Here is a 13,412-nt window from a genome sequence, read left to right as displayed (position 1 = left end):
CTTCCTGTGCCCTCTCTCTGCTTCTCCAGCTTCCCATGGCAGCAGAAAAATTAGGGCATGTGTGTAAAGGTGCTGTTTTCTTCCTCGGCCCATTGTGCTGGCTGGATGACTCATAAACCAAACATTGATAAAATCAACTGACAGTTATTTAAACCTGAGGTTTCAGGTTAAGGAGTAGCAATGCAAACAGAGCTGGTGAGAGGCTGTTTGCAGTGCACATGCTTATGTGTTACATCCTGAGAATTTCCAAGGGTTGTTAGACAAAGTTCCATAAAGCAAAATTATAAGATGATGTAGGGAGTCCATGATAAGGTGTCTGTGATGCTACTGAGGTGTACCTGCTTCTTAGATACCTCCCAAAAACCTGCAGCTTATCCCTGCGCTCAGCAGAGTGAACACCTCTAGTTTTTCTAGCAAGCACCTTTTGTTAGTAACAGGATTGCTGGTCACTTGTGACTGTCTCCTGAAAAAGGAAGGTTTAGAATGCTAGCTTAAAAAAACATTTCTGTTGTGTAAGTACCTGCAATGAATTAAGCTTTGCCTGGGAATGTTCCCATTTAGGCCATGGTCTTCTCTGCCCCAACACTTTAGAGCAATCTAGTAATTTTGCAAATTTTGGTCATTTGGCAGAGGCGACTTCAAGAGGCAGGCTGCACACAGGCACCCACTTCCAGCAGCTGAAGGAGGCAGCCAGCACAGACATGGGACGTTTGCAGGAGAGTTCTCAGATATGGCCACAGGCAGATTTCATAGTCTCATTCTTTCAACACAGCTATATGAACTATGATGCTGTCAGAAGTGTTTAAATTTAGAAAATCTTGCTTGAGGGTGTTTTTTTTGTTGTTGTTGTTTGTTTGTTTTTGTTTTGTTGGCTTTTTGTTTGTTTGTTTGTATCTGATTCTATTCCACAACTTCTTTCCTGTAGAGAGAAGAGTTGCCTTTCTGCTGCTGAGTTATCTCTTTCTAGTCTTACTGCTAATAACTGATACAGATACCTGGGTGAGAAAACTCTTGCTGAGACCAAGACTGAAGCAGTGAAACACCAGGGAATACACAAAGCCAGCCAGCAGCAGACAGGAACCTTCTCAGTTCTTGTTCTTTCCTGTAATGGCAACAGGAAATGGAAGAGCCTTTGGGATACATCTTCACTTTTCCTCTTCTTACCTTTATGTCCGTGTATCTTTTTCCAGCAGTTGTTCACCCTTCCTTGCCCCCAGAAATTTAAATATGCATATTTTTTCTAGGAAACCTGAGAGATTATAATTGATATTATATTTTATTATATTTTGTTAATATAGGCAGCAAGATGGCTTAGTTTAAATAGCTTTTATTCCCATTTTCTTTCTGGTTTGTGGAGGTTTTTCCCCCTGGAAAATCCATCCAAAATCTTTACATCAAAACTGCCACTCTGGACAAGAAAAAAAAGTGAGGTTCTGCTTAGACAGTCTGTGGGTGTTTTAATGACAGATGGATTACTGCATTCATGTTGTCCTTCTCTAGTGATTTTGACTAATTTTTCTTGTTTTGGGTGAAAGGTGGATTGGAGATTTTTGTTTTTTAAATTCTGGTCAGAAGTGTGGGATGACATTGAGAGGAATGGTTTGGTCTTCTGCCTATAGACCTTCTCCCAGGCTGTGATCTGTTTGCCTATATCAATTGGCAGTAGTGATTTCATTCAGTCAGCTACATTGCACTGAATTGTATATTCATTTAGGAACAGAGGGACTTTGATCACACTGACATGTGTGACCTTTAGGCTTAGTCTTTACTGGGGTTATTAAGTTAAACTGCTTAAAACCCTGGAAAGATTTGTAAACAAGGTATATGAACACATAGAAATGTCCTAGAACAATTTAAAAATAGTATAACTAGTGTCTGGAGTAGCATACTTTCAGTACATTTACAATTCATTGTTTGAAACCAAGTTAATTAAGTTCAAAACTGGATACAAGAATTAATTTCAATCAATCACCTAATCTCCCATTACATGTTCACAGTTCATCAGAGGACTCATGAAAAATTCATAATTTCCAGGAATAGGAAATTCTTAGAAAAAGCTGCAGTTGAACATTGGAAACTGCAAGACAAAACTTAATCAGGTCTTGTTTGTACAAGTCCTGTTTGGTCGATGCAATTACAAAATGTTCATTCCTGTTATGTGAGCATGACCCAACTGAGATATGAAACTGGAGTTATTTTTCTGAAACCCCATCCCAGTGTACTTCACAGCTGTGTCTTTTTATCTTCTAGCTTTGTTTTGGACAACAATATAATAGAAACATACAGACCTCCATCTCTGGTTGCTAGCTGTAACACAGCGATGTCTGTAAAGTGATGCACAACCTGAGTGCAGCTCAATCTCCTGACTTCTCCATGTTACCTCCCTTATGTTTTGTACTGAATCTGAGCCAGCAGTGCCCTGGCAGCCAGGAGGGCCATGCCTGTCCTGGGGGGCACCAGGCACAGCATTACAGCTGGGCAAGGGAGGGGATTGTCCTGCTTTGCTCTGATCTGGAGCAGCCCCACCTCCAGTGCTGGGGGTAGTTCTGGTCACTGCAGTATGAAAAAGACATTAAACTATTAGAATGTCCAAAGCAGGGACAAAAGAATGGTCAAAGTCCTTGAGGGGAAGCCATACGAGGAGTGGCTGAGGTCTGTTCAGTCTGGAGAATACTGAGGGGAGACCCCACTGCAGCTTCCTCATGAGGGGAAGAGGAGGGGCAGACACTGATCTCTTCTCTGGGGTAAGCAGTGACAGGACTCAAGGAAACAGCACAAAGTTGTGTCTGGGGAGGTTTAGGTTGGCTATCAGGAAAAAAAATTTTCACCCAGAGGGTGGCTGGGCACTGGAGCAGGCTCCCCAGGAAGTGGTCACAGACCAAGCCTGACAGAGCTCAAGAAGCGTTTGGACAATGCTCTCAGACACACGGTGAGATTCTTGGGGTTTCCTGGGCAGGGCTAGGAGTTGGATTTGATGATCCTGATGGGTTCCTTTGAACTCAGATATTCTCTGATTCTATTCACAATATTTTCAGGTGTTTTCCTAGAAACTGATCTTGCTTGTATTACCTTGCAGAAATTAAAAAGCCACAACTCTGGAAAGTAGACAAAGTCTTCATGAAAGTTCTCTGCATCTTCTTTGAATGATTAAATACTTTGGTTTTTTTTAAAAGCTTGTTAGGAAAACCCCTTCCCAAGGACTTAATAAAACTTTGTAATCTTCAGTCTGTGTAATGACAGATAGAAAGGAAAAACACTTTAATGACCAGGAGGCCATCAAAGTTACTTATCCAAATAAAGATCAATTGGATGAGCTCTGTTACATGAGGTAAGTGATAAGAATAAGATGCTCAGTCCAAGTGCTTTGAACAAGTTAAGTTATGCCTTCTTCCCCCTGCAGCATCAAATAGTGGCTTCCTCTTCCAAAGTGTTGTGTTCTGGTTTTGTGCAGTATGAATTTCATGGGCTGTTCTCTCTCAGTGGTAGAAAGGGAATTTTTTGTGAAACTTATGTTTGCTTCATCGGAGTCAAAGTTGTGCACAAAATTTCAGTCTGCTTTGTGAGGCAGTGGCAACAGCTTAAAGTGTAAGTAGTATATTTGTAGTGGATTGTAGTGATGCTGAGTAAGTGTGTCCAGAGAAAAGGATTTCCCCAATCTGGGACATATTTCTGGGACTCCAAAGAATTCTAAAAACATAGTAATAATTTTCTATTTGTGTACAACCTAGCATTGAAATACAGGAAAAGAGCAGAAGGAGTCAAGGTGGAATGAGAGAGTTTGGTGGTTATGCCTGGTTTGACAGATAGCACATGTTCTCATAAGCCTAGTTTCTAAACCAAAGACAGCTTTGGATAAACAACAGATGATATCTAAATTTTCATTAATCTTGCTCTTTAATCTGTATTTCTGTGCCTCTCTTGCAACTACCTTTACATGCTCCTCTAAAATATGTCTATTGTCTCCTTTTCAAGGTCTCTTTCTGACAGAAATGCCCTGAAGAAGTGAGTCAGTAAAATATTTACCAAAACTTCTCTAAATACCAACCATCTCATGGCAGGTAAATACTGATGTAAATCAGTGTGACTTATGATAACTTGATTTGTTTCATTATTTCCAACTTTTTCCCAACATTTTATCACAGTTCATTTGGAAACAGATTACAAAACCTTTCTAAAAAGCTTGTCATGTGAATTTCCTGTGCAATCAGTAATTAATGATGGTGATATCTAAAGCAAAGCTTTCAAATTCTTTAGTATTTTCTAATCATATTTAGTACTAAATTTTTGGTTGGTGTTTCCTACAAGTGAGATGCTGCAATTTCTTGCATTTACTATTACATGTTGCAAGTCACACAAAGCTTGGATCTGTTCACTAACAAATAATATTGTCACCAGGATTGTTCTTTTTCATTATTCCAGTTTCTGGAAAGGATGGGTCTTCCTATGTGGCTTTGAACCTCTTAAGTCAGTTTTGTTATTTTTGTTGAAGACAGCTCCTGGAAAGCTTTCTGTTTGTTCTCCTGCCCTCGGTCACAGGGATGTTAAAACTGGGGTGCAGCTGTTCATATGTATAAGTGGGAGAAAATATTTCATTTTGAACACAGCTAAATCCCTTCAAAGATTGCTACTTCTCTGCTGAGCCAATGTGCTATGTGAGCAGCAGGGTTTCTCCAGAAATGGGTAGGACCCCCAAGTTAGTGCTGACGAGATTGTTGTAGTGAGGGGCCACACTCAGAGCATACTCTGTGCAGGCTCTGGCCATGTCCAGCGTGAGCAGCTCCTTTTCTTGCTCCGGAAGGTGGGGTGGTTCAGGAGAAGAAGGAGCGATCAAGCATGTGATCAAGGAGAAAACAGGAGGAGCTGAATAGCACATGACAGAACTGAACTTGGCACCGTAACAGAAATGTGAACCAGAAGAATCTCCTGAACACTCTGCCAATGTTGGCTATGTGGGTGGGAGCTCAGGTGCAGGGGCAGTGTCCATTCTCCACGAGGGACTGACATACAATTGCCCCTTAGAGTTAAAAAAGAAAGGGAAGTGAAACTTGCCCAGTGAAGTGCTAAAAGGGCTCTGCAAGTGAGGAGTCAGGTGGGCAAAGATGACCAGGATGAAAAATTGATTAGGTTCGTATTGGGATACTGGTAAAGCAGAATATTGCATAGAAAATGAATGCTATGAAAAACACTTTAAAGAGTACAGTTTCAATAACAGAGTAAACTGCGTTATGTTTAGCAGATGCCTGCTAGAGTATTCACTTCCAAGATTTGCCCCCAACATAAAATCTGAGAAGAGATGAAAAAATGCTGCCAGTAAATGCTCTTTTTAGCAAAATAAGACTAATATTGATTTATTTATCTCTACTGTAGTGTCCAAGATGTATTTGGTGTGTGAAAGATCTGAGAAAAAATAATTAATCCCGCTGTGGAGCCTAAGAGATTTAAATCCAGTTGCTTCTGACCTTTTCTCCCTCCTCAGAGTGCATTTAACACAGGCTTTGACCAAATCCTATTCATGTTGCTGGGATGACTTCTGTTGCCTTCAGTCAGGTTTCTCTAGGAATGCATCTTATCATATTCTCTCATAACATTTAATGTCAGGTTTTAAGTTCAGCTCCAGTAGCATTGCTTGAAAAGTGACAGGAATCAAGTCCTTACACACCAATTTTTAAATATTCAGGTATTAATATTGAATTTTGACCATTGTTTCTAGTCTCTCATATCACCTACGGGAATGCCAAGTAACTTTATGCTACAACTGCAAATGCTGTAATTTGCTTCTAATGCTTCTTCAAGACTGTGAAATGATTTATTAAGATGGGATCTGTATCAAAGAGATTACAGATCAGAAGTACTCTGATTAAAATATTTGGCAGTCCATGTTTGTTTCAAGATATGTTAAGAGACTAAAAGAATGATCTAGAAAAAAAGAAGTTACTGTAATGAGTAAAATATTTTTCTTAAGTGTGTCTAAGAACTTTTTCTGAATTATACATTTCGCCTCTTCAAAGAATTAAGGAATTATATAAACAACTGCATATTTTCCCTTGCAGAAAATTCTACAATACTGCCAAATGAATTCCAGATAAATCCTTCCCGTTTTTCTGTCTCATTGTGTATCAAGGTGATAGCTAGCATGCTATCCAGATCATTGCTTCAACCAGGTTGTTTATTTTCTGGGTAGATAACACCTTAGAGACACATCATGAAATTGAAACATTGCAAAAACTTATAACCTAGATGTAAACTACTGGTCTTTGAAAAATTATTGAAGTTGCCCCTAATCTACTATGTATTATTTTTTCAGGTCTCACAGACCCGCCTATATTTAGTTGTCATGAAGGCCACCTAAGTTTGTAAAGGGCTCTGAGTTATCTCAAGGTATCTACACAAGTGTACCTAAACATGTGTTGCCTAGATTCAATACAACAAACTTTGGAGCATGTGGTCACACTTTAAAAGACTTCTGCAGTTCATCAAGAAGCCAAAGCTTTGATCATTTGTCCTCAGGTGACTGGTTGGGTAATATTTGTACATCTCTCCAGAAAAACAATAGGTTTGTCTAGAGAATTGTGTAAATATTAGGTATTATGGTTATTATTTGTCTTTTTGCCACTGACATAACCTGTTTAATTGTTGAACATATTTATTGGTCACTAAATCTGTACTTCCATGGTCCCCTCCTCTGTTTTCTGCAGACCTTACATTTCCTGTGAAGGAGGAGCTCTGTGCTGTCCCCATGGAATGGGAAGGACTTGGATGCTTCACTAAGACTTCTCCCTTCATCCCTCATGAGCAGGTGTGCTGACCTTTGCTACAGAGGGCTGTGTTTGGCCTGCAGAAAGGGTCCCTGCAGCCATCCCATACCATGCAGGCTCCCCATGCTGTGCCCTTGTGCAGCAGGCTCGTGGTACAAACTGCATGTGGGTGCATGGGGGCACTGGGTTTTCTAAGGGGAACCTTTTGGGAGGAAGCTCTGGCCCATCCATCTTCTCTCTAAGGGGCTCCATACAGCAAACGCAGAACTAATCTGGGCATCCACCACGCCTGGAGAAGAGTCTGCCACATCATGCAGGACACAAAACTGGGTTTTCTTCAGGCTTGCAGCAAGGCTGGGACAGTGCAGGGCTTTGCAGGCTGTGTGTCCCTGCTGGCTGAGGGGTGGGGGTGTTTGCTGGCCAGCATTCCTCCAGCCCAGCTGCTGGTCGGTGGCTCCGTGCTGCCAGTGTCCCCACACCTTCATGCTGCCCTGGGCTGGCTTCCTCAAGGAGGCCATTGGGCCTGCCTTCCAAAATGAGGCATTTCTCAATGTCCATCTCAACAGTTCTTGGTTTAATTTGGGTGGCAAGTGTTTACAGATTAAACCCTCTAGTTAATAATGCTTCTGTGACAGCTGTTTTGTCCAGCTTTCATCATGATGTAAATGTTTTTAACCAAGGAGCCTTGGATACCTACTAACATGGTACACTTTCTCATGTGTTTGCCAGTTTGCTTTTTATTTCTCTAGGAAACTAGCTGAATTCATAATGTATAGTTTTTGCCCAAGAAACTAGCTGAATTCACAATATATATTTTTTTCTCTCTAGTTCTGTTTCAGGGTAATATTTAATCCACTATTTGAAGCAGGTTTTTCATTCTCTTCTCTGTAATAAATTACTAAACTGAATGAAATGGAACTAAGATCCTGTAGCTTAAATTCGCTGAGCTTTTGTTCTGAGGTTGAACAGTGAATCTTAGAAAGCTTGTTTTTCATTTGTCCTGAAACCTTGCCCCTCCTGCCTCCTCCTTTTCATGCCAATAAAAGGTAACCAGAGACAGCTGGGGGCTCTCTTTCTGCCTGCCCTGAATGGGAGTGTCTCCTCAATGCCCCTTTCACGTACCTGCACAAGCCCTGCTCTGCTGAACCGCCGTGGCCGAGGTTCTCAGAGGTTGGATGGGCTTTCATTGCCTGCATTTCTGCTCTGAAGCAGACTGAGAGAAATGAGTGTTAAGTAAACGCAGCGGCAGCCCTGCCAGCGTCAGCATTCCAGCCTGCAGTGCTGCTCCTGACCAGGACACTGCCAGCACAGACTTCTACACATCCAGCTGTCAGGGGCTTGTTTTACTTGCTAGCAGTTGTAAGGAAGAGGGATGCATGGCAGAGCAAAGACTGGCAAGTCTAGTTTTTATGAGGCTGTTTATTTTTTCTATAACAAGTGTGTGGTGCCTTATGGATGTTGAATGGCAATTTTATACAGTGATAAAGTTAAATTGTAAACTTACCAGGTCTGTTTTCAGCTGCCTTTGTTCTGCACATCTAAGCATCTGCAGAAAACATGTTCAACAGCACTCAGACACTTCTGTGAATTTATATATGATCTTATCCAGCACCTTCTGCAGAGCACCGATCACCTCGCTGCAGATGATTGAAGTTAATAGAAAGTGAAGGTGTCTATCTGTCTTTCCATAGCAGACCTTTTGTGTGTGAAGTCAGTGTACACAGGTTTTTAAGTGAAAGCAGAGGTTTATTTTCAGCTTTATGTGAAGAGCATTTTACAAATTCTGTGTTGCAGTTTAGAGATCAAGATTTAGGAAACACGGATATTTGACAACAGAGGGGTGTGTATCTGGTGATTTTAGCAGTTAGGGCAAATTTCAAACACCCTAACATCCAGTTAACAGTGGAGTTTACACATGGAAGGACTGTGCATTCATAACTTCCTAATGACAATGTCAGGGTATTGTCTGTTGCAGCGGGCAAAAGAACCTGCACTGGATGAATTAGGCCTTTGTTTGCACAAACACCTAGGCATTGTGTAGGCAGGAAAATTTTCCCCCTTCTACCAAAATAACCTTACTCCTTTACCACACGTAGGCACTCATATCAATTCAAGAGCTTCCCAAGTAAAGACAGTTTTATTCAGGAGTGAGAATGCTGTTCAAGTAGTTATATCTTTCAATAAATATAGTATGGCTTATGGAGATCCTTCCACTTTACTTTCTTCCAGTTATTGCCTCGTAACCTAGAGAGGTTGCTCCTGTCCCAGCTGCTTGTTCAAGGTCTTTTGCTGGGTGATGCTACTCCCATTGCTCTGGCATGTAGCTGAGGTACTGCCCTTCCTGTTTCCCTTCCCCTGAGCCAGTGGCTGCAGCTGCAATGGAGGCATCTTGAGACATGCCAGGATTACCTGGTTAGGGTACCTAGCATGGATGTACTAATGATGACCAGAGTAGCGCAGTGGTGATGTTAGTGTTGACTTCTCAGCCTAATATCTGTTATGTCAGGAAGAAAATGTCAGGTGAAAAGGATTGTTGGTGTAGATGTAACTGTAGAAGTATGAATGCAGTGCAGATATTGCTCTGCAGCCATCCTATGTCACCCATGACCTGTGGCAGACACAACGGGCAGCGCACAGAGCTGTCCTGCTGGTTGGGGAGGGCTGGTACAGACAGGAGGTGTGTGGCAAACAGCCCCACCAAACCCCCAACAGCCAGGCATCTCCATCGTGCCCTGCAGCACCATGGCTCCTGTGAATACTCATGTCAGCACGATTTTGGATGCTCAGAAACATAAGCTAGAGTAGAGTAGCTTGCCCTAATAATGTTCAGCATGAGTTCTCAGAGCATCTGAAGTGATGTTTGCAAAAATGCATGTGTAGAGATACTAGTCTTCAATGCTGGTGCCAGAGAAAAATCCACATGTAGACTTCAGAGTGACCACAGATGAAGAATGCAACAGCTTATTGGAAATGGAATGTAAAATATCTTTAGGGGGCATCTTCTGTGTACTCAAACCAGGGCTAATACACCTTGGATTTAAGGTAATGGTAACTATAACTTTCTGAAAATGAAGACCCTTTTCCTCTTTCCCCTTTTTTATTCTTGCAAGTATTTGCTACCCCATCATTAGGATATCTTTTTTGTTCTTTTACTCCTGATCGATGGCGCGGTGTTATTTGTTTAGTCATTATTTTTAGTTTTGTATGTAGCTGTTTGTCTGTTTATTGAAATGAACTGCCATCCGGGCACCCTGATCAAAGCAAAAAGCATGAAATCCCACGTGTTGCACTTTTGAGAGTAGCAACAATGAAGCTAACCTTTCACCCTTGACTTTCTTTTAACCCTAATTTTGAAAGATAGTAGCAAACAATTAAGTTAACTTCTTAAGTAAAAGAATATTCAAACTAGCTCGATTGTAATGCAGTGCTCTTTTCAAGTGAATGGAAGGTCTGGGAGTAATGCATACAAACACAGAGGCTGGGTAAGTTCATTACTTTGGAGTTTCTGGTGTAGTAATAGCAGTGAAATGGTTAAAAGGCTGACTTGAAAGTGGTCACAATTAGGCTTCAAAGTTAACACCCCACCCCACTGAGATGAATGGGAGCAGTTGACATTTCTTAGTGCTATTGTTTCAGTCTGGCTTGCTATAGCTTCTAAAATAAGACAACAGTACATCTGTTTACATTCTGCTTCCGCAAACCCAGATGGGCTAGAAACTTCATTGTTTTTTAAGTGGAAGCTTGGGTTCTGGAGAATACAGCAATATCCACAGGGTATCTGTAGGAAGAAGAGCTGAAAGCCGCCTTAATCACAGACATCTCCCCCTTCTCTATAAACTTCCATTGTCCCAGGGCAAATCTGTAAACCACAGGGGGAAAAATAAAGTAATATATATTTGAAGTACTTTTTTCTTACAACATGACATGCCCACAATAACCTCTCATCAAGTCCCTAGCATGCAAATTTTCAAAAGTGGATGTGCTGTTTTGAACTTTTTTCTCTTTTAGTAGTTTATAGAAGGTAAAGGTCTTGATTTTACTGAATGTGGTAGCTTCTCTTAAGCCTCTCCTAACAGAAAATTCTTCTGTCTCTAGAGAAGCCAGAGTTTCACCCAGGAAGGTTTGAGACCAGGTGTCACTTTCTGTTCATATGGGTAGAATCCTTTAATTTATTTCGGAGGCTGTTACAAGAAGTAAGATTTTTGACAGGAATGTTTTGCGTTTTTCTGATACTTTCATACGGGCAGCCACATTAACTGGGGTAAGATCTTAGGAGCTCGAATGGATTAATAAAGGTGCAAGTGGGGCCAGAATTTGGAGCAGATGGTCTCTATTACCCCATGCCTCAGTTCGTGTAGGGAGTACACAGTGTCCCCTCAGACTTTTGTTGAGGGGTCTGCACAGTGGCAAAGTGCCCTCAGTAGCAGCCAGAGCCCTGTGAGAGCTCCTCTGATAAAAGAGACCCATTAGATATGCTCAGGCTGTAGATTGAAACCAGCTGGGAATCTGTCGGAAAGATTTTCCTCATTGTGCTTTCATCAGGGTGGAAAGTTTGCAGCTTGTTTTGCATATATATGTATTTTGGGCTTCGTTGCTCTGACTTTGGAAGTCCTAGAGCCTGCCAGTGATAAGAGCTCTCATGCATACAGGCTCCTTTTGTATCCTGGCACTCAGAGATCCTGCCTTCCTTTTGCCCATGGACAACACAGCTTGTGCTTTGGAAGTGCCCTTGTGGGCTCTCCCAAATGGTGTCTCCCAGATTTCAGCCCGGGGTGAGCTGGATGGTGAAGGCAGGCGTGCAATCTGGGGTTTGGGCTCATGACACTTGTTTCCTGCCCAAATTCAAGCTGCATTCTCGTCTGACTATAAAATACAGTGGCCCTGAGCCTTGAGAGGCCTCCAGGTTGTCTGAGACAGGTGTGGGCATTTCGAGAGTGCAAACTGTTTCCTCTCTTGTTGTTCTCCTCAGGTCCTGTGTTATGTGGAAGCGTGCAGCAATCTGGTCTGGATGAAGAAAATACCTCAGAAAACCCAAGAGGAATATTTGCTTTGGAACTTTCTCTCATGAGATTGTTTTATCTTTCTAATTAAAAAAAAATTGCTTTAAAAATAAAATAATGATAAATCATGCTGGGAAAACCAATTCCAATGTGATAAAACTCCTACAGTGTGAAGCAAGAACCACTCAATTCAACTGCAAGGAGAAGGGCAAGTTATTTAATCAGAGAGCTAGAGAACAGCATCAAATATGCAATTTTTTAATATTTGTTTCAATTTTTTCTAGTCCATTTCTGTCTGGATTTCTTTGGTATTACACAGATTTGAGTTACATCTTGTGCATCTTGTGGAAGAAAATAGGTGTCCTAATAGAGCCTTTGCATATAGTCAAAATGACTTCAGCAAGGCTACAGTAGGTCAGTGGCAGAGCTTGGAAAAGAAGTTAGGTGATGTTTTGCCCAGTTCTTTATATTTTAATTAGCAAACTGGCCTGCCTCCCTGAATTACAATGGCATTGTGGTACCTAAATGTTCAGAATCCTAAGCTTTTAATATTAACCCTAACACAGAGAATTTCTTGAACAGACTTTAAGAAAATATTGCTATAGCTTCTTTACCAGTTGTGCCCCAGCCTGCTTTTTACATAGGATTCAAGGATGATCTTGGCAAGAGAATTATCTTTTAGGGAATATAAAATACCAGAGATTAAAAGGGACAGTTCTGGATAGGGCAGGAATTTGCCAACAAGATGATGTTCTAAAACAACTTTTGAAAAATTAAGATGTTATGAAAATAAATTAGTTTTTTAACATTGGGCTCTTTTATTTTTCTTTTAGAAAAGAAAATGAAGCCTTCCGTTATAAGACTATTTAGTTTTGAGTAAATTGAGTGTTTTCCTTTTATGACGTATTTCTCTAGTCAATTTATTATTTGCATGCCTATTGCTCCCAGTCTCTGCTGGTCTGAACTTGCTTGCCAACTGGTATTTGCCACTAAGACTCAGAATCATAGTTTTCTTTGAGGAGCTTGGTATATTGTGGCAATTATTGTCCCATAGAAGAGGAAGAAGGATGCAGACGGTCACTCCTGTGGGGTCTCATGAAAAATGCGATAGGAAAAGAGCCCAGCAAATTGAAACAATATTTTTCAATTAATGAATACTAAAAATTTGAATGTCTTCCCAAAATAACCCTGAAGGTTTATTTCTTATTGAAAATTCTTTTAAAAAATCCCATTAAAACAAAACAGCTGATATTTACTTAATCATCCCAAGTTAGGAAAAAATGTTGAATAAAAAAGCTTTTTATAGGATTAAATTTCCATATTTTTTCAGCTCTAATTATGATAAGATTCTACAAGGATTAATTTTATTCTTTCTTTGTCTCATCCTTTTTCCATCCTAGACCATGAAAATAGTTTAATCTAGCAGTTTTTACATTGTGGTCTGTGCACCAGAGCTGGCTTGTAAAACTTTTTCCTTCAGTGGTTTTATTGTTCAAGAACTGATGCTTCCTGTTACCTCTCGCCATGCATTTTGGTTTTGTGAATGAGTATGCTTAGATAAAAGAATAATACTAATCAAGTATATACCTTTTGTACAGCTTTATGTTATCATTAAATAAAAATGATACCAGAACTGCAGAGGTAACAACTCTTCTGA

At 40.7% G+C, this 13,412-nt stretch overlaps 1 long non-coding RNA gene across 1 annotated transcript; it reads left to right on the top strand.

The window, feature by feature from the left end:
• The first annotated feature begins 3,984 nt into the window (after positions 1 to 3,984).
• LOC115901612 lies at positions 3,985 to 11,795 on the top strand. The gene is made up of 3 exons (XR_004060569.1): positions 3,985 to 4,058; positions 6,696 to 6,796; positions 11,725 to 11,795. It is a non-coding gene; the product is annotated as an uncharacterized LOC115901612 (long non-coding RNA).
• Positions 11,796 to 13,412: the final 1,617 nt, after the last annotated feature.

The sequence above is a fragment of the Camarhynchus parvulus genome, chromosome 3 (genome assembly GCF_901933205.1).
Source record: "Camarhynchus parvulus chromosome 3, STF_HiC, whole genome shotgun sequence".
Classification (NCBI taxonomy): domain Eukaryota; kingdom Metazoa; phylum Chordata; class Aves; order Passeriformes; family Thraupidae; genus Camarhynchus; species Camarhynchus parvulus.
This window is presented reverse-complemented; position numbering and strand designations above follow the sequence as displayed.